General features: G+C 42.9%; 1 pseudogene; it reads right to left on the bottom strand.

Moving 5' to 3' along the window:
* Positions 1–1,135: 1,135 nt before the first annotated feature.
* Positions 1,136–26,333, bottom strand: part of LOC145398724 (putative neural-cadherin 2) — a 210,929-nt pseudogene continuing 185,731 nt past the window's right edge.

Here is a 26,333-nt window from a genome sequence, read left to right as displayed (position 1 = left end):
CAGCGAGTGTTTACTATTATATCAAGGTTATTTTCACACGATATCTTTATTTCCACAAGATATCTTTATTTTCACACGATATCTTTATTTCCACACGATAAGCACCGTAAGTGGTTTATGTTACGAGTACGAAAAAGATCAAAGTCGGTATTTTCATCCTTGCAGCCCTAATATAAAAAAAGGCTAATTAGTTCCATGGTGCAAACAGGTCCCTGGTGGACGAGACCCCAGAGCTAGATGGGAACAGGTCCATGTGGGAAAAATGTACATGGTGATAATAGGTCCATTGGGAAAATAGGTCCATGGGGAAATGGGGTCCATTGGGAAAATAGGTCCATGGGGAAATGGGGTCCATTGGGAAAAAAGGTCCATGGGGAGAACAGGTCCATGGGGAATATAGGTCCATGGAGAAAAAAGGTCCATGGGGAAAATAGGTCCATGAGGAAAATAGGTCTATGAGGAAAGTAGGTCTATGAGGAAAGTAGGTCCATGAGGAAAGTAGGTCCATGAGGAAAGTAGGTCCATGGGGGAAATAGGTTCATGGGGAGGTCCATGGGAAAAAAATAGGTCCATGGGGGGAAATAACTGATACTAAGATTTTGCCAAAGACGGATTTTACATGCTAGCTGCCTTCATATCCTTCCCCCTCCCCCTCCCCCTCCCCCTTCTCCTCCTCCTCCTCCTCCTCATCATCATCATCATCATCATCATCATCATCATCATCATTATTATCATCAACATCATCGTCGTCGTCGTCATCACTGCCATCACCAGCTTCATCATTACCACCATTAGATTCACCTCACAACAGCCATAGTCACCATTGCTAATTTGCAGCCACCACCATCATCATCATCATCATCATCATCATCATTTCCATTATTGGTAGCACATGTACAGTACATCAGAACAGTCATCATCATCATCAATCAATCATCAATCATCATCATCAATCATCATCATCATCATCATCATCAATCATCAATCATCATCATCATCATCATCATCAATCATCATCATCAATCATCATCATCAATCATCATCATCATCATCATCATCATCATCATCAATCATCATCATCATCATCATCAATCATCAATCATTATCATCATCATCATCATCATCATCATCATCATCATCCATTATCCTATCATCAACAGCATCGTCATTTTCATTGTTACTAAAATCAGTAACATTTCACAACATCTATAATCGTCGCTATTATCATCATCACTGCCGCTACCATCAATGCCACCACTATCATCATCATCATCATCGTCATCATCATCATCATCGTCATCATCATCATCATCGTCATCATCATCATCACCACTATCATCATTATCATCACTGCCACTACCATCATCAACATCACTATCATCATCATTACTGCCACTATCATCACCATCATCATCATCATCATCATCATCATCATCATCATCATCATCATCATCACCACTATCATCATCATCATCACTGCCACTGCTATCATCACTATCATCATCATCACTGCCACTATCATCACCACCACTATCATCACCACCATCATCATCATCATCACCACTATAATCACCATCACCGTCACTCACCTGCAGGGTCCTGACGGAGACTAGCTTGGTGCCTGGTAACATGACATTATCGTTGACATCAGTGACGGTGACGGTGACGGTGAGGGTGGCAGTGTTAGCAGGCGTACCAGCGTCACCCACAACAATAGGTACAGGAACTCTCTCTCTCTCCTCGCGGTCCAGTCCTTTTAGCGTCCTTATCACGCCCACGCCTCGTCCTTCGTCCCCACCTGAGGGAAATTTGAGGGTAATGCATCGAAGGTCAAGGTCAAAGGGTAATGTCAAATATTCCGCCCTCAGAGCTGCTGGTGGGCGGGGGTGATGTGCTCCCTGAATGATCCTCCGAGAAATATTTGTTTTTGTTGGCTATGATGTAACGAAGTAAGTTAACGTTGTGTGTGTGTGTGTGTGTGTGTGTGTGTGTGTGTGTGTGTGTGTGTGCGTGTGTGCGTGTGTGTGTGTGTGTGTGTGTGTGTGTGTGTGTGTGTGTGTGTGTGCGTGTGTGTGTGTGTGTGTGTGTGTGTGTGTGTGTGTGTGTGTAATTACTGTAATGGCGTTAGTTTATGTATATGTGTATAATGGAATTCATATTTTACGTATACCTAAGCTAAATAAACTCTTCTGTAATAGCTTGAATTGAGAGAGAGAGAGAGAGAGAGAGAGAGAGAGAGAGAGAGAGAGAGAGAGAGAGAGAGAGAGAGAGAGAGATGCTTAAACTCTGAATTACGTCCTTGTTATTTTATGGTAAATTGTGCAACACCTTTGTTTATGGCCAACAAATCTGGTAAGTTTGCATCTCATAAGGAAGAGAAGAGAAGGGAGGAGAGGAGAGGAGAGGAGAAGAGAGAAGAGGAGAGGAGAGGAGAAGAGAAGAGGAGATGAAAGAAGAGAGGAGAGGAGAGGAGAGGAGAGGAGAGGAATAGAGAAGAGAAGTGATGAGATGAAAAGACGAAAGGAGAAGAGAGGAAAAGACAAGAGATGAGAAGAGACGAGGAGAGGAAAGGAGAAAAGAGGAAAGGAGAAGAAAGGAAAGGAGAAGAGAAGAGAAAAGAGAAGAGCAGAGGAGAGGAGAGGAGAGAAGAGAAGAGGGAAAGGAAGGGAAGGGAAGAGAAAACACACAGAACATACACACGGGAACTGAAATGCTACTAACTCTTTACGATCACACACAGCCTAAGACCCAAATCCATCCAAATCCACTCACTGGGGTCGAGGGTAAGAGAGACAGCCTCCCGGACGTACAGCGGCGAGCGTGGATCAAGGGCCAGGGTGAAGGGAGGCCCGTGACCCAAGTGCCAGTCGTCGGGGTCATCCAGCATCACCCTGTCCACCTCCTCACCCCCCTCGCCGTTCTCCCGCACCTTCACCTCGCTGGAGGAACATAGGAACGGTGGGTTGTCGTTCACGTCCTCCACGCTCACCTGTAGGAGGTTAATTGTGAGTGTGGGAAATTATAAATGTGGGAAATTATAAGTGTGGGAAATTATACGTGTGAGAAAATATACGTGTGGGAAATTATACATGTGTGAAATTATACTTGTAGGAAATAATACGTGTAGGAAATTATACGTAAATGTGGGAAATTATACATTAGTGTGGAAAATTATACATTAGTGTGGGAAATTATACATTAGTGTGGGAAATTATATATTAGTGTGGGAAATTATACCTAAGTGTGGGAAATTATACCTAAGTGTGGGATATTATACGTAAGTGTGGGAAATTATACCTAAGTGTGGGAAATTATTCGCAGGTGTGGAAAATTATACGTAAGTGTGGGAAATTATACGTAAGTGTGGGAAATTATACGTAAGTGTGGGAAATAGGTAAGTGTGGGAAATTATACCTGAGTGTGGGAAATGAACCCTCATATGGTTGGGACAGCTCCAGTATTCCATTTCTAACGCCAGACGATTTTATTCAGCTGACAGTGAGTTGTAGAATCCTGAGTGGTCATACAGCACTCTTGTCACTTTAACTTGGTCTAATTTTGTCATTCTTCCACCATGAATGAAAAGTTAAAATTATTGATTAGCACTAGAATACGATGCTAGTCACGAAGCAGTGCTATGGAAAGGACTTAGAACTGCAGTACTGTCTTATTCTATTATTGAGCTACGCGAAATGAGCTGCAAAAGGACGAAAATCTAGGCCAAGTCAAGGAGAAAGGAGTATAGCAAATTTAAAACCGTGCCATCAACCTCTTCGCCGCAAGTATGTATATGTAAACCTACCCCGAACGATTATATTCATTTTTGAAAATTTAGGGGTTGGATATCGTCTGTATTATCCCCTTGAGGACGAGAGGTGTTATCCATGTTGAATTAAGTCCTCTGGAAGTTGCAAGAATGAAAAAAGAAAATATCATGGGATGTAATGGGTTAAGGAGATTGCTTTAGATCCCTTCAGCCCTAGTACGTCTTTTTCATTATCAACGGTACACCACTGGGCGATTATCAATTTCGGAGAGGAGTGTTGTGAGGAGGTAGTTAATGGCGACAATTTTCACCGCTCCCAGCTCTCTCTAAACTCAACAAAAACATCTGGAAATAGTGAGAAGAAATAAAAAAAGTACAAAATTACTAGGAATAGGAGCAACAAGGAGCGCTGTAATTATGGTGTGTTGCTGATGTCTACAGGATTGAGGCACAGTGAGTTCGAAAAACCTTAGGGAGTGACTGACGGACCGGACCAAACACAAAAAAAAAGCCTTTGATATTCTGAATGGGTTAGTTAACATACTTGACATGTGGTAGTAGTGGTGGTAGTCTGCATGGACGATCAGACCCATTAACCGCAAGAGAGCTGTCCTGTACATTGAAATTATGTTCCCTTGCGGTGGATAGTGGCGAGGTGCGGGGAAGAATGTAAAGGTTTGGCTCCTGGATGGACGCCGCGTTTGCATCTTTCCACCCAGTTAATAGGGGCACTATAGTAGGCTCCACATCACCGCGTTATTTGGTTATATGGCTACCACCTAACGCTGTAAATGATTCCATGGGTTACAGGACACCAGTAGGCTTGTCGCTCAGTGTATAGTCTCTCAAGGAAGAAGTAGGCAGCACTACATCAAGTGAGTGGATGATGGTAGCCTCCAAGTACCTGCAAGTGTGGTGAATTTTCTGGGAAACTGCAAATGAGTGAACTGTGAATTTCTCAAACCGTAAATGAAGGGAATTGTAAATATTAAAATCTGTAAATATGGGAAACTGAGTGCAAAATTGTAAATGCATGAAATTATGAATGTGGGAAATTGTGTGGGGAATTGTAAGTGTGGGGAATTGTAAGTGTGGGATTGTAAGTGTGGGGAATTATAAGTGTGGAATATTGTAAGTGTGAAATATTGTAAGTGGGAAATTGTAAGTGTGGGCAATTGTATGTGTGGGAAATTGTAAGTGTGGGAAATTGTAAGTATGGGAAATTGTAAGTGTGGGAAAGTGTAAGTGTGGGATATCGTGTGGGAAATTGTGTGGGAAATTGTCAGTGTGGGAAAGAGTAAGTGTGGGAAACTGTAAATGTGGGTAAATATAAATCCCTCCATGGTCGCACCAACTCTAGCACCCTCTTTGGGCCAACACCACACTCTTTTATTCAGCTGTAAGTGAGTCATAGCAGCTGACGAGTGATAATGTAGAGAAGCAAGTCTGGGAATATGTGTGGTGTATACTGTTGATTATAATACACTGAGCGCATTTGTAGACCGGGCTTTGACGAGTTGAGAATGAGTAGAGAATAAGTTGATAATAACAGACTGAGAATTACACTTTGATGGGTTGACACTAGTGGAAATAATGGGGTGAGAAAGAGTGATGATCTGAGAATGATGAATTAATGTTTGGAATGATAGGTTGAAAGAACACACTTAGAATTATGCTCTGTCACTGATATGCTGGAAATGATAGGCTGGGAATAACAGACTAGGAATAATGCTTTGATAGTCTGGATTGAAAGTGATGAATATAATGAACTGAGAGTCATGGCTCGAAGATAATGTGCTTAGACAATGATGACACAGTGTTAGAGAAGGGAAAAGGTACCCAGACCTTCCCCCAGCACCCTCACACCCACCCAGACCTTCCTAGCACCCTCACACGCACCCAGACCTTCCCCCAGCACCCTCACACCCACCCAGACCTTCCCCCAGCACCCTCACATCCACCCAGACTTTCCCCCAGCACCCTCACACCCACCCAGACCTTCCCCCAGCACCCTCACACCCACCCAGACCTCCCCAGCACCCTCACACCCACCCAGACCTTCCCCAGCACCCTCACACCCACCCAGCCCTTCCCCCAGCATCCTCACACCCACCCAGCCCTCCCCAGCACCCTCACACCCACCCAGACCTTCCCCAGCACCCTCACACCCACCCAGACCTTCTCCCAGCACCCTCACACCCACCCAGTCCTTCCCTCAGCACCCTCACACCCACCCACACCTTTCCCCAGCACCCTCATACCCACCCAGCCCTTCCCCCAGCACCCTCACAACCACCCACACCTTCCCCCAGCACCCTCATACCCACCCAGACCTCCCCAGCACCCTCACACCCACCCAGACCATCCCCCAGCACCCACACACCCACCCACACCTCCCCAGCACCCTCACACCCACCCAGCCCTTCCCCCAGCACCCTCACACCCACCCACACCTTCCCCCAGCATCCTCACACCCACCCAGCCCTCCCCAGCACCCTCACACCCACCCATATCCATCTTCATACACCTCATCTCATCCAGGGGCGTAATCAGCTTCTAAAAGTTGCAAGGAAGTTTAACATTAATACAGGATCCTATTATAAAATTATGTGATGCAGAACCACGAAGAGTTCTAAATAAAAACCTACTGAAACGCTTGAAAGCATAGATTTAAAATAAGCATAATAATTTGTGGTCGAAATCAAGAGTACAGCGCCTTATAAACGAAATATTAAGCCTCTGCACTTGGATCGCGACTCCATAAAAGAAAAAAAAAAAAAAAAAAACTAAATGAACGAGGCAGATTTCTTGCGGATATTAAGTGATCTGTACGAGGAACATTACAGTAGATGGTACTTTAAATGAGCAAAAAGTAGAGAGGATTTTACAGCGCAAGAAATGGCTGTAAAACGAACATGACGGCACTACAGACAAGGCCAGGTATTCACGTCAGCTAATGAAACTCCCTGGCACACCTTTTCCCTACCAGTCTATAACTACATACGACAGATTAATATTTCCCTATAGGTTACTGTCGCAATCTTTGTCTACAGAAAAATAAACTAGCCTGCAAAATAAATCGTTAAGGAAAAGGTGTTAGAAAGCCTCCCAAATTTACAGGGATACTGCTGAATGAGTACAGGATTGACCATTAACCACTTGAAGCAGACGATATCATTTTCAGCTTGACTTTACTGAGAAGAGATGATATGATTCACACCAGGAGAGACGTGCCAAACCAGAAGGATTAGATGCAGCCTTCATTCACCCTTTCAGTATCAGAGTCCTACCCTTAGTTAAAATCGTCTAGAGATAAGAAAAGACTGAAATAGAGAGGTCAACTTCGTCACCCACGTGGAGTTTTGGGTTTGTATTCTCGCCGGTCAAGGAAGCTACCAAACACCTCATTCTAAGCGATTTATTTTTCCTATTACAATTTGTTCTCCTCTTCTGTGTTACTTAAATCATTCTTTCGCCACGCTCTGCACAAGTAACGTACAAAATAATAATAGCCAGCCGTATCCAAAATAAATCGGCGAGGAAGAGGTGTTGAGGTGTTCCTCAACCTACGAGAAAACAGGCCTTGGTTACAGCTAAACGAGGACTGGGTCTTTGAAATTACAGGACGGACGAAACGAGCCAAGTCGCAGTTTGCTATCACTTATGTTACGATTTTTTTTACAGGTAGATAGACGAAGACTGGTGGATACTGGATGGGTGTGGGTGTGGGTGTGGGTGTGGGTGTGGGTGGAAGGTCTGGCTGATATGGGTGTCGATGGAGGGGCTGGCTGGCGTGGGTGTGAGTGGAGGGACTGGCAGGCGTGGGTGTGGGTGGAGGGGCTGGCTGATGTGGGAGTGGGTGGAGGGGCTCTCTGTGTGGGTGTGGGTGTAGAGGGCTTATTGGCCTCTGTATACACTTCAGCACAGCACAACACACTTCATCTCATTACAGAGCCACTCCTGGTTTTGTAACTCAGTACAAGCTCTCTTTTACATTCCCGCAGCTCTACAACACATACGTTGAAGTTCGGCATAAGTATTTAGATTCTACCTAGATTCTGCAACTCAACACACCTGCTGCCTCTTCCTGTTCATATTCACCAAGCTCTTCTTACATTCTGCATCCTAATACAAACTTATCCCTTCTCAAACTTCTCTCTCTTATCTCATCTCAAACTCCCTTTCAATTCTAAAATTCAGTATTCAGGTACTGTAAATCAATACAAACTCATCTTTCTCCATATTCATCCTCGAATCTCTAACTCAACACAAATTTATCTCCTACTCACAATATTCTACTTTTCGGCATGTTTTTTCAGTTAGGGCCGACAATTTGCGTATATGGAGTACTTCCTGACTCATCTGGGGTTCATCCATGTACTTAGGTCCCTGATATTAATACATGTCCCTCGCCTGACAGTGGCCAGCTGATGAGTGCAGAAGTGTAATGAAGAGAGGCATTACACCATTGCAGTCGATGGTGTTCTGTTGGTTGAGGTATTCCACCTATTAATGTAAGAATGATGTGACTTTAGTGAGGTATGGATATTGGTACCGACAGAGTCTAGTGTAGGATGGAGATTTGCAAGTTAGGCTTCTCAGTGCCAGGCTCCTAGATTTGGCTTATTTTTCGTCGTCATTTTTTTTTTTTTTTTTTTTTTTTTTATGCTAGGAAGAAGGAACCAAAAGCTGAGCCCGCATTAACGTTCCTTCCAAGAAAGAAACAAAAACAGTATAAAAGAGAGACAAATTCAAGATCCATTTATATCGAGATGCCTGGATACACTGCGTTTGAAAGACGGAAGATCATAGGAAGTAGGAAATACAGACAGAGGGAGACAGTTCCAGAGTTGACCTGTTGCATAAATGAAGGACTGAGAGTAATGGTTAACTCTTGCATTAGAGAGTTGGACAGCAAAGGGATGAGAGTTTGTTGCTAGGCGGGTGCTACGCGCCCGTCGTCGAGGTGGAGGGATGCAAGCAGACAGTTCAGAGGCGCAATGACCATTGAAGTAGCGATAGAAAGGAGATAAAGAGGCAACAGAGCGCGAAGAGACAAAGGATGAAGGGAGCCAGTAAGGGGAGGAGAGTTGATGAGACGAATAGCCTTTGACTCCACCCTATTGAGAAGAGCTGTATGTGGGGAGCCTCCCCACAAATGACAGTTGTACTCTAAACAGGGGCGAATAAAACTCCAGTATAAAGTCAATAACTGTGCAGAAGTAAAGAAGGCACGGAATCGGCTTAGCACACCCAATCTCTTCGAAGCATATTTCACAAGACATGCAATATGATCTTTCCAAGATAAGTCCCGTGTGAATGAAACCCCAAGCATGTTCAAGGATGATGCAGGTTTGAGCTGGATATTATTAAATATTAGTGAGTATTCCTGTGGAAGATTTTGATGGGTTGATAGGTGTAAAAACTGAGTCTTTGATGCATTAAAAACAACCAGATTATTTTTACCCTAGTCAGAGATACAAGCCAAATCAGACATTAGGTGTGCAATAGCCTCATCCCTTGTTTGTTGAAGTAACTGCTGAGATGAACGTTGCAGGAACCGAATGGAAAGGTGAAGGGTGGAATCATCAGCGTATGAGTGGATAGGGTTAGATGTACAGCTAGATCATTAACGGATAAAAGGAAGAGAGTTGGTGATAGGACAGTCCTGAGGAACACCACTGTTAATAGATCTAAGAAAATAACGATGGCCGTCTACAACAGCAGCTATAGAACGACCGGAAAGGAAGCTATAGATGAAGGCACAGATAGAAGGATAGAAACCGTAAGAGGGCAGTTTGGAAATTACAGATTTATGCCAGACTCGATCGAAAGCCTTTGAGATGTCAAGTGCAATGACAAAGCTTTCGCCAAAGTCCCGAAAAGAGGATGACCAGGAATCTGGAAGGTAGGTGAGAAGATCGCCAGTGGAGCGTCCCTGACGGAACCCATACTGACGATCAGAAAGAAGGTTGTGATAGGAAAGATGCTTTAAAATTTTTCTGTTAAGAATGGACTCAGAACCTTTTGAAACACAGGATGTTAAAGCAATTGGACGATAGTTAGAGGGTTGGGAATGGTCACCCTTCTTTGGGACTGACTGAATGAGAGCAAACTTCCAGCAAGAAGGAAAGGTACAAGTGGAAAGACAGAGGAGAAAGAGTTTACCTAGGCAGGGTGTAAGCACAGAAGCACAGTTTTTGAGGACAACAGGAGGGACCCCATCAGGCTCATATGCCTTGTTAGTATTGAGGCCAGTGATGGCAGAAAATACATCAGCTGAAGAAATTTTGATGTCATCCATGAGGAAGTCAGAGGGGGGAAGTGAGGGAGGAATAGCACCGGAATCGTCTAAGGTGGAATTGGAGGAGAAAGTCTCTGAAGAAATCTGCTTTATCAGTAGAAGAAATAGCTACAGAGCCATCAGAGTAGAAAAGAGGAGGGAAGGATGATGAGGTAAAGTTGTTAGAAAGGTTTTTGGCAAGGTGCCAGAAGGAGCAGGAAGAATTCGAGTTCGAGAGTTGAGAGCATTTAGAACGGATGAAATTGCTTTTAGCAAAGTGAAGAACAGACTTAGCATGATTCTGGGCAGAAACATAGAAGAGATGTGATTCGGTGGTGGGTTGGCTCCGGTACCTTTTATAGGCCCTCTCCTTGTTGCGGACAGCATTAGAACAAGCGTGATTAAACCAAGGCTTTCTTGCATTAGTCAGAGGATATGAGAAAGGAATGTATGCTTCCATGCCCGAGAGAATAACCTCCGTAATGCGCAAGGCACACTCAGATCGCTCCCGGCCACTGAAGCAATAGTCATTCCATGGAAAATCAAAGAAGTACTGCCTGAGGGTCTCCCAATCAGCAGCTCCAAAGTGCCACAGACGACGTCTCTTTTGGGGGTCCACAGGCCATACCGGAGTGATAGGACAGGTTAAAGTAACAAGGTTATGATCAGAGGAACCCAACGGAGAGAAAAGATTAACAGTGTAAGCAGAAGGATTAGTTGTAAGGAAGAGGTCAAGTATGTTGGAGCTCTCTCCAAGGCGGTCAGGGATACGGGTAGGGTGCTGTACAAGCTGCTCTAGGTCATTAAGGATAGAAAAGATGTAGGCTTGTTCACCAGGTGGGTCAGTGAAAGGAGAGGAGAGCCGAAGGTGGTAGTGAATATTGAAATCTCCTAGAACGGAGATTTCAGAGAAAGGAGAAATGGACAGAATGTGTTCCATCATAGAAGTAAGATAGTCAAAGAATTTTTGATAGTCAGTAGAATTAGGAGATAAGTAGACAGCGCAGATATGTTTAGTCAGAGAATGACAGGAGAGCCGAAGCCAGAGAGTAGAGAATTCAGAAGAATCAAGTTCAGGAATACGAGAGCAAGATAGGTCGTCATGTACAGTCGTGGCCATAAATAATCACCTACCCTCCTGTACCCCGTGCCTCAGGCTGGCTCGTTTATGCGCGGCAAGTCACACTGGACTAAGAGGGGCGGAGAGGGAGGGGCCAAAGAGAGAAGGGAAGGTGGGTGGGGGGGAACGAATGATGGTGCTGGAGTGGAGTGGGGGAGGGGAGGGAGGGAAGGTAGTGGGGAAGAATGAAATGCGAAGTTGTGGCCACATAATTTTCTATTTTCTTTCATTGAGGGCATCATATGAAGGAGGTAATATTCTGTAGATAAAGCTGCATTACACCTTGTACAGCGGGGTCAGATAACAAACTTTAGATAGACGGTGATGTCAAGGACTGGCTCATGAGAGAAATATACTGACGTGACAAATCAGATATGAGTGCAGAGCCATCGTGATTGTGTGGGCCCAGATTGTCAACGCGTGGAAGCCAGAGAACGAGAGGACACGGGCCCGCCTCCTCTAGCACACCAAGGACGAGTGGGAACTGTTCAGGCGAAACCACCAAACAACATTGTTTCCTTGGTGCCGCGAAGGCTGCATGAGGGTTTTAAGGCATGAGGCCACTGGACTACTTACTAACGCCTTCCTGGTTGCTCTGGCATGACCAGTGTCGGTAAACATTGACATAGATACATTTTGGGAGTTTGGGTAGGATTTTGTTTCATTTTCCTTCTAACAGATTATGAGAGATACCGTTATCATATCCACCCACGAGCAGAAACATCAGATTTATTTACCTTTTATGCACAGTTATTATAAACAGCCTTTCATATACAGATGACATTAAATAATTATCGATTTGAAATGATGGTGACTGTATACTGGGAGTGATACCACAAGGGTGATCATTTATTTACTGTGGACAAAGCCATGTCAAAGGTTGCATATAATATTTAGTGTCAAACATTAATTACCGTACATGTAAGGGTAGAGGACGTTTCTTACACAAACATTACGGAAGTCAAAGCCATCCAGATTCCATTCTGCGTCCGATGTCAAAATCCACGGACAAACACAAAAATCTGGTTCCTCACTAACGTTTGATCTGTCACGTCAGTATACTTCTCTCACGAGCCAGCTCTTGATATCACCACCTACAGTATTTAAAGCTTATCTAAAGCCGCTATACAAGGTGTAATACAGCTTTATCTATCGAATATTAACTCCTTTATATCATCCCCTGAATGAAAGAAAATAGACAAATTATGTGGCCACAATTTCGAATTTCATTCTCCCTCCCTTGCCTACCCTCCATCCCCTCCCTCACTTCACCCCAACACCATCGCTGGTCCCCCCACCCACCTTCCCTTCTCTCTCAGGCCCCTCCCTCTCCACCCCTCTTACTCCAGCGTAACATGCCGCGCATAAACGAGCCAGTCTGAGGCACGGGGTTCAGGAGGATAGGTGATTATTTATGGCCACGACTGTACATATACGCATCATCCACCTTTGGCTTTGAAATAAGTATAGAGAAAGTAGGAGGATACAGAGAAGGGTTTGCTGTCAGTTGCTTCAGATAGCTGAGTCTCAGTAAGAAAGAGAAGGTGAGGTTTAGAGAAGGAGAGGTGGTGTTCAACATAAAGAAAGTTAGCGGAAAGGCCGCGAATGTTGCAGAAATGAAGTGAGTCAGACAGTGGATCCAGGCAACTCAGAGTGTCATTACCGGGAGAGGGGCGGAAGGTAGAGGCATTTATGGTCCCCCCCCCCGGGGGACTTCGAGGCATTGTCGTTTTGCGCCATTTTTCTTTTATTCAATTTTGAAAAGGAAGTGTAGTGTGTACTGTGTATGTGGTTTAGTGATGATTGAAAAACTTGTATTGGAGAGCATGCTGGCTTACTGTCTGTGTTACTGAAACACTGAAAAAGTTCAGCAAAGGGGGATGGTAAGGAACTAGTCCCGAGGGCTGATGAAACGGGAGCTCCAGCTCTCCCTGTCATCAGCTTTCCATCCACCTTGGGAGTACTGCCCTGCTCGACTGGTGCTATGTAGGGAAATATATTTAAAAGAAGAATAAAATGAATAAATGGCTTAATGACCTGGGATCTCAGGCTGGTGGTTGATAGCGCGCACGCGCACACACACACACACACACACACACACACACACACACACACACACACACACACACACACACACAAGGTCACTAAGTCATCTCTTAATTCACCCTAGTTTCTACAACATTATGATCATCTCCACATTCCTGAAACTGAATTTCTTTTATCTCAGATTCAGTGTAGTCTGCCACATAACACCCGCTTATCTCCTGCCAAACTCGTGCTAGATTCTATCATTCAACACAAGCTCATCTCTACATTATTACAATTTAGCACTAACTCATTTACTCGTGCATATTATCCGCACTTCCTTAAATCCTGACACCCCTAAAAGTACTGAAACTCACTACAAATTCACCTTTCCCTCTTGACATCAAACTAACAGCTTAACCCAATTCCTCCTAAAACTCAATTTTTTAAAATCATACAGCCAGTTGACGTCTATTTTTGCATCATTCCTGCTATCTCCTGACGATTTTAAGATAGACTTTTTTTTTGGGGGGGGAGGGGGGATAGACTTTTTGAAATGGAGAGGTTAGATACAACCTTCACAAACCCCTCCAATACGAGAGTTTTTTTCCAACTTGAAAAAAATCATCTAGGAGGAAACTAAAAAGGATTTCTTGTCGATTCAATGGATATTCTAAAACCAAGTACCGTCTTGAATCCCAACACAGATCCCCCTCTTCCTGTTCACATCTAAACCAACACTCCTGCACCGCAACATTAACTCATTCCTTCCCCAAACTCTGCCTGTCTCATACAACTCACACTGAGGGTTGCGGTGGCAGTGTTGGGCGGGTCACCTCGGTCCATGGCCCATATGATGACGGTGTGGGCGTGGGCGGTCTCGCGGTCCAGGGGTCGCACCAGCCGCACCTCGCCCGCCCCACCCACGGCGAAGTTGTGGCCGGGGTCGCTGTCTGGGGCTACCTCGTACCCAACCTCACCTGCACCGTCCTAAGGGCATCAATAAGACAAGGTTAGGTTTGGTTAGATTAGGGCAGGTCTGGCTAAATTAGGTTTGATTAGATTAGTTAAGCTGTTCAGTTCGATGACATTCTCTTACGTTCTTGCAATGTCCATACGATTTGAATCACCTTACGAGAGACTTTCCGAATCAAATTGGTAAGTCACGGCCTTTTCTGATCCTTGTATAATGAGGGGATAGTCTTAAGCTGAACAAAATCATATGGGGATAGCAAGTCTGAAAATACTGGTCACCGGAATGAAAGGGCTAAATTAGGTGTGGTTTGGACTGGTTTGGTTAGGTTAGGTTATGCTCCCTTTGGTTTGGATGTGTTTTTGTTTTGTTTTATTTTGTTTGGTTTGGCTTGCTGGAGATTAGTTTTGGTTTATGTGGTTATGTTAGGTTGTTGGGTTTGTGTTTGTTTTATTGCTATGATAGGTTTGGCATGGTTTGAATTAGTTTTGCTTAGTTTAATTAATACTGATTATTAAATGAACTGAGATTAGTTAGGAGAACTGTTCATTGGGTTCAGTTTATTTCTTTCTCAGACTGTTACACTAGGTCTAAGTCACAGTCGGTTCTTTCAGTATAGGTGAATTTGGGCAAAGTAAGGCTAGGTTATATGCGAGAAGGTTAAAGTCCTTTCACTATAATAATGCAGGACTGTCAGTTGCAGAGTTAGATGTTGCCCTGCGAATTCATCATTGTCAGAAAGCTTGATCCATGAGAGGATATGTCCCGCAGCTGTTTCCTGTAGAGTTTATGGCTTCCTTGGTGCCACCCGAGTATACTGTCATGTCCCAGTGTCAGTTTTGGAGCAGGAACGTGTGTGTGTGTCAGTCAGTGGTGTCGCTCGTATCATACTATTATCTCCAGCCCACATGCACATCACATGACCACACAACTGCATTATGGTAAAATTTACTCTCTGTACCAGTGATTCTGCCGTGGAGTCTGTTCATTGTCTACATTAATTTATGTTCATTTCGAGCAAGATGTAATGTCTCAGCAAGAGTAACTAAAAGCTGCACCGGATTTTGTACGAGTGACTAATGGGGAACAAGACAATCATGGACAACAAGACAATCATGGACATGAGTGAGGGATTTTGCAATACGTTGATCAGTCGTGTTCCATATCTCACACCTGGACATCATAGTGCGGGTGAGGCGGAATTAATGACGGTTTTATTAATTTATTTATTATTTCCCTATTTTGAGTGAGAGTCTGATACTGTTACTGTGACTGCTGTGAAGGTGAACAAAAACAGCACTGAACACACCGGCACCGCTGCCTAATTTCATATTCTAACTTGGCCTAAAATTGTCCTCTTGAATGCCGAGTTATAACACCAGATTAACCCTAAAATATGGTGCTGGCCACAAAGAAGTTTTATGGAAAGGATGTAGAACCGAAGCACTGTCTTTGCCACGTAACTACATGGAATAAGCTACAAAACGACGAAAATCTCGAGCAAGTTAATGTAAAAAGAGTATAGTTGTATCCTGGGAAGATCTGCTTATCTATTGCCAGACGCCTTAATGCTGTAAGGGGTGGCCACAAACGAATCGCCTCCATGTCGTCCTGTCCCCCGCCATTTCACTGCCCTGCTCCCAGCTCACCCCCCCCCCTCTCATATACCTCTCCACTCCATCCCTCCATCTCTTCCTTGGTCTCCCCCTCCCTCCACCTCACTCACATACACTTTCCTCGTCACGCTCTCGCTCTCCATTCTCTCCACATGGCTAAACCACCTCAGTGTGTTTCTCCTAACGCTTCCTATCACATACACATCCACACCACAACGATCCTTCACTTCCTCATTTGTCAGTCTGTCTCTCCATGTGACTCCACATGCTCCTCTCAAATAACTCACTTCCACTACTCTCACTCTTGACTTCTGTCCCTCCCACAAGGTTCAAGCTTCACCTCCATACGCTAGAGTTGGTATCACAATACTGTCATGCAGGGCTTTTTGCCTTCCATGCTCACTTCCCTATTTCTTATCACTGCTTTCGAAGAACCAGCAACCTTTCTTCCTTGTAGTACCTTTTCAAGCACTTCATCCTCAATGCTTCCATCCTTACTCATCACATTACCCAAGTACTTAAACGCACTCACATTTTCCATTTCCTCCTCATCCAAGCTCACTGAATATTCAGTGACCTCATTTCTCTCGAAGACTATAAGTTTACTCTTCCCTACATTCACCGTTAGATTCCGTTTCTTACACACTTTCCCAAACTCATCCACCAAGCCTTGCAGCTCCCCTTCGTCTCCACTTAACACAGTATCATCTGCAAACACCAGTACAGGGAGTTTCCAAACACTGCCCTCTCTCATTAGGGCCGCTCCTGGGATGATAATGTGTGTATATGCGGGGGGAGAAGGAGGGTGTTTATATTAGGTTCTGTTGCGCTGGGAATAATATCAGCAAAATTGTCATCGACTAGAATATATGCTTAATTAATAACATACATGCCTTACACTATGTCCTGGCTATTATTGTATTTATTGTATTTATGTATTTATTATTATTATTATTATTATTATTATCATCATCATCATCATCATCATCGTCATTATTACTATTATTATTATTATTATTATTATTATTATCATCATCATCATCATCACCATCATAATCATCGTCATCATCATCATCATCATCATTAATATTATTATTATTATTATTATTAATATTATTATTATTATTATCAGCATCATCATCATTTAATCGAAAAGCATGGAGAGCCGCCATCGGGTGACCAAGGCCGACGCATGCAAACATGTTGCAGCCTTTAAAAACGAAACGAAATGAAAAGAAAGGCTTATTATTATTATTATTATTATTATTATTATTATTACTATAAGATCGAACAACATGGAGAGCCGCCATCGGGTGACCAAGGCCGACGCATGCAAGCATAATGGAACCTTTAAAAACGAAACGAAACGAAACGAAAGGATTATTATTATTATTATTATTATTATTATCTTCCCACATCCCTGCGGTTAGTTTTCTTGTTCTTGTCAATTTTATTATTATTATTATTATTATTATTATTACTACTATTATTATCATTTTTATTATAGAGATCTAAATCGCAGCCATTAGCATAGTTTGAGCTATAGACTTCATTCTTTGCCATATCATAGCACTGGTTGGCCGCTTTATCTGACCAACTATCCTCCTGATCGGACTACTGGAACCTGGAAAGGATCCGGAAGAAAAAGTAACTCTAAACCTGATAAACCAGTAAGTCAGAGGACTGATGTGTTTCTGGCATATACCTGGGACATGCACAAAGTGAAGTGCTTAATACAATCCAGATCGTATCATTATTCTCGGAAACCGCCTATAGTTCAATAATTTGGACCACTCCGGAAGACAGAGAAATCACCTGATTTTCCATGAAGGTGTAAAGCTAGAACCACCAAACCTAATGGACTTATAGGTCTTGATGACCTAAGGTGACATGAAGAAGATTAGTGACGTTGACCTCAAGGATCCTTTACAGCTGGTCTCCTAGTAGACAATGGCTGTGGGAAGTGTTTCTTTATCAAAATTGTCTTTGGACAGTTTTATGACGTTGGAGTTATTATTGTTGCTGTTGTTATTGTTATTACTACTACTACTACTACTACTACTACTATTATTATTATTATTATTATTACCAGTATTATTAGGGAGGGATTGGGTTAACGACTAGGGTAAACGGCAGAGGCAAAAAAGTGGCTATGGGGATTACGCAACATTTCTTCCTTAGTGATTAATTCTGCACATTACACCTCAATATCCTCTTGTGTGTTACTGATGCAAACTATGTCGATATTTAAATGATATAAATGGCATACGATAGAGAGTTTAGGTGGAATATGCAAAATAAATCGCTAAGGAAGAGGTGCTTATACCAGAGAGAGAAAGGGTCGAAGGCTGGTATTTTCGTCGAGTAAGAAAGTTCCCTAGCACCTCTTCCCTAGCGATTTATTTCTGGATAAGGCTAGTTATTATTCATTTTCACATTTTCTATGCATTGTAGGGCGGTAATAGAATGATTAAGGTCACATGAGGAAGGGAAGTAAGGTGGACTAAGCAAAATAAGTCGCCTAGGAAAAGGGGTTAGGGAGTTTCATTAGCCGACAAGCATACCGGTCTGTCTCACCTTGTCAACGTCATGGGCGGTGAAGGTGACGAGGTGTGTGGGCGTGGGCGTGTCCTCTGATAGCGTCACCTCAGCGTGGGCGGGGTCCTGCATGCGGGCGGGAGGGTGTGGGGTGTGGGCGTGGGTGAGCTGGGCGGTGTGGGCGTGGGTGAACACGGTCGGGTTGTCGTTCACGTCGGTAACACGGAGCGACACCCAGCCCGAGTCCACGTGGGAGGGGTCAGTCCACCCGGCCTCACCCACCCTGGGGGGGGGGGGAAATACTAATTGACTGATTGACTGACTGACTGACCGATTGAGTGATTGATTGACTCAGTACATTAAAAAGATCATGGCAGGGCAGCAACAGAGGTCACTGCCACCGTCCATGGTGAGTAAAAGCAGAAAAAGGATATATAAACACATAACTAGAAAGCACCCAGACAGCGCATTCCTCCGCCAATGCCATTCAAAAGGTTCCGGATCCGGATCCGTGGAGATATTGTGTGGAATACATAGGATTCGGATCAGCCCCCAAATTTAATAAATTGTTCCTTGACCCATGGCCCACTCTTCCACAAAGTTTTATTGAAATTCATGAGAGTTATCGGAGATATCGTGTGCACAAACAACGAAGCAAATAGGCAAACATAAGTGATACATAATCTCCCCCAACTTTGCTGGCGGAGGTAATAACAAAACAAATCGTCAACTAATATTAAAATCGATATAAAAAAGTGGGTGAGGGAGACTTAGTACAAAAAGAGTACAAAGGAGAGCAAATAGCAACAGACTTACTGGTCCTCTCGGGGCTGTTGATTACAAAGAAGACAATGATCTCTAATTCTGTGCCCTGAAAATAAAGATAACAAGGCACGAAGGACCCCCCCCCCCTCACCAAACCCTCAGGTCGAAATCTGCAGGAAAAGTAAAAGGACCACCATGCAGCATGTAGCTTAGATTAAGCTAAGTTAGGTTATAGGCTTAGATTTTGATTAAGGAAAGTTAAGTAAGGTTAGATTAGGTTTTACGATCGGTTTTACGCTAGGTTAGGTTAGGTTAAGTTTAAAGTTAGGTAAAATTATCCCTTAGGTTCAATAAATTTTTTAGCATATATTTAATTTTTTGAGTTAGCTTAGACATTTTAGGGTTGCGTTTTGGCTTTAGGATTGTCAGGATTAAGTGTTATGGTTAGACTGCGCGGGATATCAGAGGGTTAATTTAGGGTAGATTGAGCTGCAGGTAAGAGTTATAGAGCGATCACACTGGGACGAGAAAATTCCACCCATGATTTACAGTGAGAAAAGCTGCACTCCCGACACAGCTGCACCCCCGACACAGCTGCACCCCCGACACAGCTGCACCCCCGACACAGCTGCACCTCCGACACAGCTGCACCCCCGACACAGCTGCACCCCCGACACAGCTGCACCCCCGACACAGCTGCACCCCGACACAGCTGCACCCCCGACACAGCTGCACCCCCGACACAGCTGCACTCCCAACACAGCTGCACCCCCGACACAGCTGCACTCCCGACACAGCTGCACCCCCGAAACAGCTGCACCTCCGACACAACTGCACCCCCGACACAACTGCACCCCCGACACAGCTGCACCCCCGACACAGCTGCACCCCCGACACAGCTGCACTCCCGACACAGCTGCACCCCCGACACAGCTCACGTCACTCCCACTGCATTGTCTTCACTGCTGTAATATGTCACGTGAGTAGCAGGACCGCAGAGGACACCGGAAATGAAATGGACAGCTCAGCCTCCCAACCCCTCACACACACACACACACACATACACACACACACGAGATAGACGCCACAAACTCAGAAACTGTGATGGCGTTCAACTTGTCAAGCTTCCTCTCCATTACCAGCTCATCCTGTTGATGGTGGGTGATGAGGGGGTGGGTGATGAGGGGGTTGGGTGATGAGGGGTGGGTGATGAGGGGTGGGTGATGAGGGGGTTGGGTGATGAGGGGGTTGGGTGATGAGGGGGTGGGTGATGAGGGGTGGGTGATGAGGGGGTGGATGATGAGGAGTGGGTGATGAGGGGGTGGGTGATGAGGGGGTGGATGATGAGGGGTGGGTGATGATGAGGGGGGTGGGTGATGATGAGGGGGGTGGGTGATGAGGGGATGGGTGATGAGGGGTGGGTGATGAGGGGTGGGTGATGAGGGGTGGATGATGAGGGGGTGGGTGATAAGGGGGTGGGTGATGAGGGGTGGGTGATGAGTGGGATGGGGGCAAGGTCATACTAAAGGTCACACTGTAAGAATATGATGGTCGGGGAGTGGGAGAATTTTGGGCACAAGAAAGTTCAAAATATCGACACTGATAATTTTTGTAATAATAACAAAATACGCTTCAAAGTAGATGCATATCGCGCGAAAATAGCTTTGGGACATCAACAATTTGCTGAACAAAACTGTACTTAGATTTCGCCGTAAATAAGGAAAATAAGGAAGATAATCAGTTTCTCAAACACTGGTATGATGGACAGTCTTCGATATTGCACTTTCCCTAATTACGGCTAAATCCCAACACAATTTTTTCAACAAGTGCTTTATGTATTGTCAAAGCTATTTTCACAGTATATTTCTCTATTTTATACGATATTTAAGCTGACACAACGAAAATTATCCAAGTCGATATCTGGAGTCAGGAAGGAGAAAGTAAATATGGCATCGAATGGCTGAAGAGATGACAATATTTACACTCACCAAAACAACACTCAAGGAAATTAGCACTCAGGCTCCTACGGCTCACCCTCAGTTGAAGAAAATCCTATGGCGTTAACCTGCATTCTCGAAGGTAAAGGAAGCTCCCTAGCACCTTTGCCTTAGCGATTTATATTTGGATACGGCTGGTTAACATCAATTTGCAGGTTACTTATGCTGAAAATAGTGGTACCGGAATGGTTTAAATGATACAGAAGGGGATAGTAAGGAGTAAGAAACAAAATAAATCGCCTAGGAAGACGTGTTAGGGATCTTTCTTAACCGACGGGAATACGGGTTCAAGAGTTTTCCCGACCACGAGAGAGTAAATGGTCTATCTATCTATCTATCTATGTATCCATCTATCTATCTATAGCCAGACCCCTCAATCCCTTAAGGGGTGGCCATAAACAAATCGCTTCCATGTCGCCCTGTCCCCTGCCATTTCGCTGCCCTCATCCCAAATTACATTCCCGTTTCATATACCTCACTCCATCCCACCCTCTCATCCTTGGTCTCACCCTCCCTCTCCCCCACTCCTCCTCACTCACACATACTCTCCTAAGTTAGTTACTCACTCCCCATTCTCTCTCCATGGCAAACCACCTCAATGTATTTCTCCAACCAGCAGCAGGAATTAAAACAGGCCAAGACGCGACCGTGAGAGAGAGTTAACTACATTCCCAGATAAACAAGTGTCCAAGGCAGTTTATTCTACTTAGGAGCAGTTTTGTTTCCGCAAATGTTTAGCTTAACTTTGGTTGTGAAGTTTATGGTTAACGTATGAGTGTGTGTGTGTGTGTGTGTGTGTGTGTGTGTGTATGTGTGTGTGTGTGTGTGTGTGTGTGTGTGTGTGTGTGTGTGTGTGTGTAATTATGTAACTTTTCGTTCCGTTTATAAAAGCTCCAACATTTTCGCATGAGTAGGTCTTGGTCATCTAATGGCGGCTCTCCACGTTGCTCGATCTCTAGCAGCCTCTCTATCCAGTTCGTTATCTAATTGGTCACGCTGTATGACCTCGTTCCAGGTCTCTTTCGGTCTGCCTTTCTTAAGTCTACTCTCAATGTTCACACCTGTCACCCTCCGCACCCTGTTGTCATCCTCCATCCTCATCACACGTCCAAACCACCTCAATCCACCCCTTCTCACAACACTAATGCGTTCAAGTTCCATCCTTCTTGTCAGCTCTTCATTCGTAGTTCTAACTCCAAGACAAGTACAAGAAAGATCATATATATATATATATATATATATATATATATATATATATATATATATATATATATACAAAAATCATTAAAGACCAAGGCGTAGCCATTGTTCACTATTTTTCTGTTGATCTTTTCGAGTTTTCTTACACATTGTTTTACACTATGATTCAGGTTGTAGATAATATGTCCAAGATCCATGTCGTAACTATATTTTATTAATTATTTATAAAAACAGGAAAGTTAGCAACATGATTATGAAAAACAACACAGCTCAACAAACCAACAAACTTCAACATACCAATGTAGTTTATGAATTCACTTGCCCACACGAAGGTTGTAAACTTCGTCACATGAAATATATTGGTATGACCACAACCACACTAAGCAGACGTTTAACCATGCACCTACAATCCGGTTCTATAAAAGATCATATGACTCAACATCACACATCAATAAACAGACAAGTTCTAATAGAAAATACTAATATAATACAAAAAGGTCATGACCACATTAGACTACAACTGGCTGAAGCACTTCTCATACGTGAAAACACGCCGGCCATAAACAACCCAACTACCGGACTAGATCGTACCCTCAAACTGTTTAAATACACAAAGGCCCGACCACAAGCAGCGACAATTACAAATGAACATTACACACACAATAACACAACTGGCAACACTACACAGCCACAAACACCCACTCACCCATACAACCTTCGCAGTCAACCACGTAGCTCATGCTGACTACACCTATAAGGTTTGTCTCTTTTATCCATACACTTTTAACTGTAGCTCATACTTGACTTCACCTAAAGGGTTTGTCTCTTTTATCCATACTCTTGTAACTCTACACTTATTAGTCGTTGTTGTACATTTCAGTATATATATATTGTATAGGTTTATGTTGTATATGTCATGTTTTATAGTGTATTGTATCTATATTACAGTCGCTGATGATGTGTAAGGATACACGAAACGTCCTACGAAAAATGAAAATAAATAATTAATAAAATATAGTTACGACATGGATCTTGGACATATTATCTACAACCTGAATCATAGTGTAAAACAATGTGTAAGAAAACTCGAAAAGATCAACAGAAAAATAGTGAACAATGGCTACGCCTTGGTCTTTAATGATTTTTGTATAAAAGAAAACATTCTGCCTAAATATATATATATACATATATATATATATATATATATATATATATATATATCATACTTTCCTTTACTATCAGACTGCCTTCCCTCCAACTCAAACCATCCTTAATAATTACTGCTTTATTCCCAAACCCCTTCAATACGGCGATGTCTTATTTATCTTATTTATGCTTTCTCCAGGCGATCCAGTTTACTAAAGATGAAATTATCCGACACTAAAGGCTTAGATTTAGCCATCATCAGCTCCTTCACCACCAGGCTGCTCTCGCAAGCTGAATGAAATGGTCTTGTATCAGCAACCATAAAACTAAGACGTCACCCTGATCGTACTGAAGGAGTTAACAAGCTTGTCTTGTGTCTACAATAATCATTATAATAATAATAATAATAATAATAATAATATAACGATAACAGCTGTCAGAGACAGTTACCGATCTCCACCTATGTGAATATATCTGACATGCACACCATACGTTTCATGCAATAACCCAAAAAACGCTGGTCAAACTGTCAGCAAAAAGTATACAGACCTGGTCCGGGACCAGACAAAACTTCTAGGGCAAAAAAGTGGCTCATTCTTGTTTTGCTTTTTCCTGTATGAAAGACCAGTTGAAAAATGGGGTGTCCAAAGTATCATATTGTCAAGCATGAATGGCCTTCACATATTTAGCATTCAAATGTTTGGAAAGCAATGTTGTCAAGGGATTTCCTTCCATGTTCATATATCCGTAACAGTTTTGGAATAAACTGAGGTTGAAAATTCATGAATTTTGGACATTTTTGGAACTGTGACCTTGAAAAGTAGGTCAAGGTCACTGAAACTGGGTCAGTGTAATAGGGTCATGGTGCTGTACGTCCTCAATAAGTATGATGAAAATCGGAGACGAAAAGTGACGGAATAAGAATAATAATAGTAACACAAATACAAATACTAATACTAATGCTAAAAATAATAAAACAGTGACGGATACAAATACCTTCATGATAAAAATTAACTTACGAAAAGTCTCTCGCACACTGAACGGGCTAAAAACATTATTAGGGAGACCGTAGCCATTTCAGAGGATACAAAAATGTAAGCGCTAAATATAGGGTTTAGTTATGTTTAAAAGTTATGGCAATTTTCTGTATTTGATGTAATTGTGGGTAAATTTTAATGAACAGAGTACCTACCGAGTTTCAGTTATCTGTTTATTTAATACGAAAATACTGACACTGAGACCTCAAGATTAGCGATCACCCTTGCATTGATAGCAGCTGGAGAGTATAAGATGCACACCTGTTAGTATTTCTCTCTCTCTCTCTCTCTCTCTGAACAACGTGAAAATAAGTCTGTGATTACGCTAAGTGGGTAAGCGTGAGCCGGGTCGTTATGGTAATTAATGTGCCGCCATGATGCTCTCCCTCCTCGCTGCTTCAAGACCAGACAACCTTTTGCCATCTTGCATTTACCCTCCTGCAAGGTCATCTACTGGTCTGAGACATAATTCTCTCCCTCTCTCTCTCTCGCTCTCTCTCTCTGCTGTAAGTGTGAAATTGTTATTCATACCTATTTGCCTCTATCTGTGTATCTGTCAGTCTGTAGATAAGCCTGCCTAATGTATAAACCTCTTCATTTATCCCTCTGAAATATCTGTGTGTATGTGTAGGTGTCTATTCTATACGCCTATCTATCCATACGTCTGAGATACTACCAGCACCCACTTACAATGTCTGCCTTGGCCTGGGTTTCAGTATTACCCCTAACGCATAACTGACCCTCAAATGTGCCAGTCAGGTTAGCGAGCGTAAGGGGAGATGCAATACGTCTAAGGGTGTCAGTTGCAAACGTATGGTCGTGAGCCTAATACAGTGGAACCCGGCATACTAAACTTAGCCTAGCTCACGAATTCGCATCTCACGGCACCTTTAACTCAGTACCCCATTCACATGCATCATGACTAACTTTTCGAATCTCGCAGGTGCCTATCAGGGGAAGCCGTGTTGCTGGGGCACCAAACCTGTGTGGATTAGCACTCGAGCAAATCAGATAACATTACGTTTCTTCAAAGAAAACCTGTATTCAGAGCTCCTACTTTGCCAGTCTAGGATTTCCCCAGATAGATGTGAAAATTTCCTTGATTGGTCACAATTTCCCTAAAACTATACAACACTGCCTTTATGTACACTGACACTTTTTAATTATTATCCCTGTTACTACTTATGCTGAAATGCATAAAATTGTATATGAAAAAAGTTTTTATGAGACCAACTAGGAATACTGAAATACATATAAGTTTGCTCAATAATATAAGTTTTCATTTTCAATAGCTCATCATAGTATTGATGACCGTAATTCTCTATCAGTATTGTATATAAAATTATATGCTGTGTATATGCTTCTGATGAGCAGCTGGCAAGAATCATTCAGTACGTCTACTGTACTGTTCTGAGGAAACTCCCCATCTTAAATGGATTTACAAAAGAGTGTGTCTTTCAATGACTGTTATAATACATCAAAATAAAATAGCGTAACTCTCATTCATCCACAAAGGTACATAAAACCGATACTTATTCATCTTAGAAAAAAAAGTAAAACTGTAGACGGTAACTTACACAGGAGTGGAATCTTGAATACGTACTTATAATAAGTTTGTTATTCTGTTAATGAAGATGATTTCTCAGGGATAAAAAAAAATTACAAATAGGAAAAAAATTGTACATATCTTCAATCAAAATCATATATATATATATATATATATATATATATATATATATATATATATATATATATATATATATTGTAGAGATACATATACAGGATATATATAGAAAAAAATTATATGCCTATTTTGGACACTGGAGTAGGCATTTGTCTTAATTGAAAAAGAAGTCAGTGATATATA

Source organism: Coenobita brevimanus, chromosome 46 (assembly GCF_032717465.1).
Source record: "Coenobita brevimanus isolate Jiangsu-jjx chromosome 46, ASM3271746v2, whole genome shotgun sequence".
NCBI lineage: Eukaryota > Metazoa > Arthropoda > Malacostraca > Decapoda > Coenobitidae > Coenobita > Coenobita brevimanus.
The sequence above is the reverse complement of the archived record's forward strand: the minus strand, read 5'-3'. Positions and strand labels throughout refer to the sequence as shown.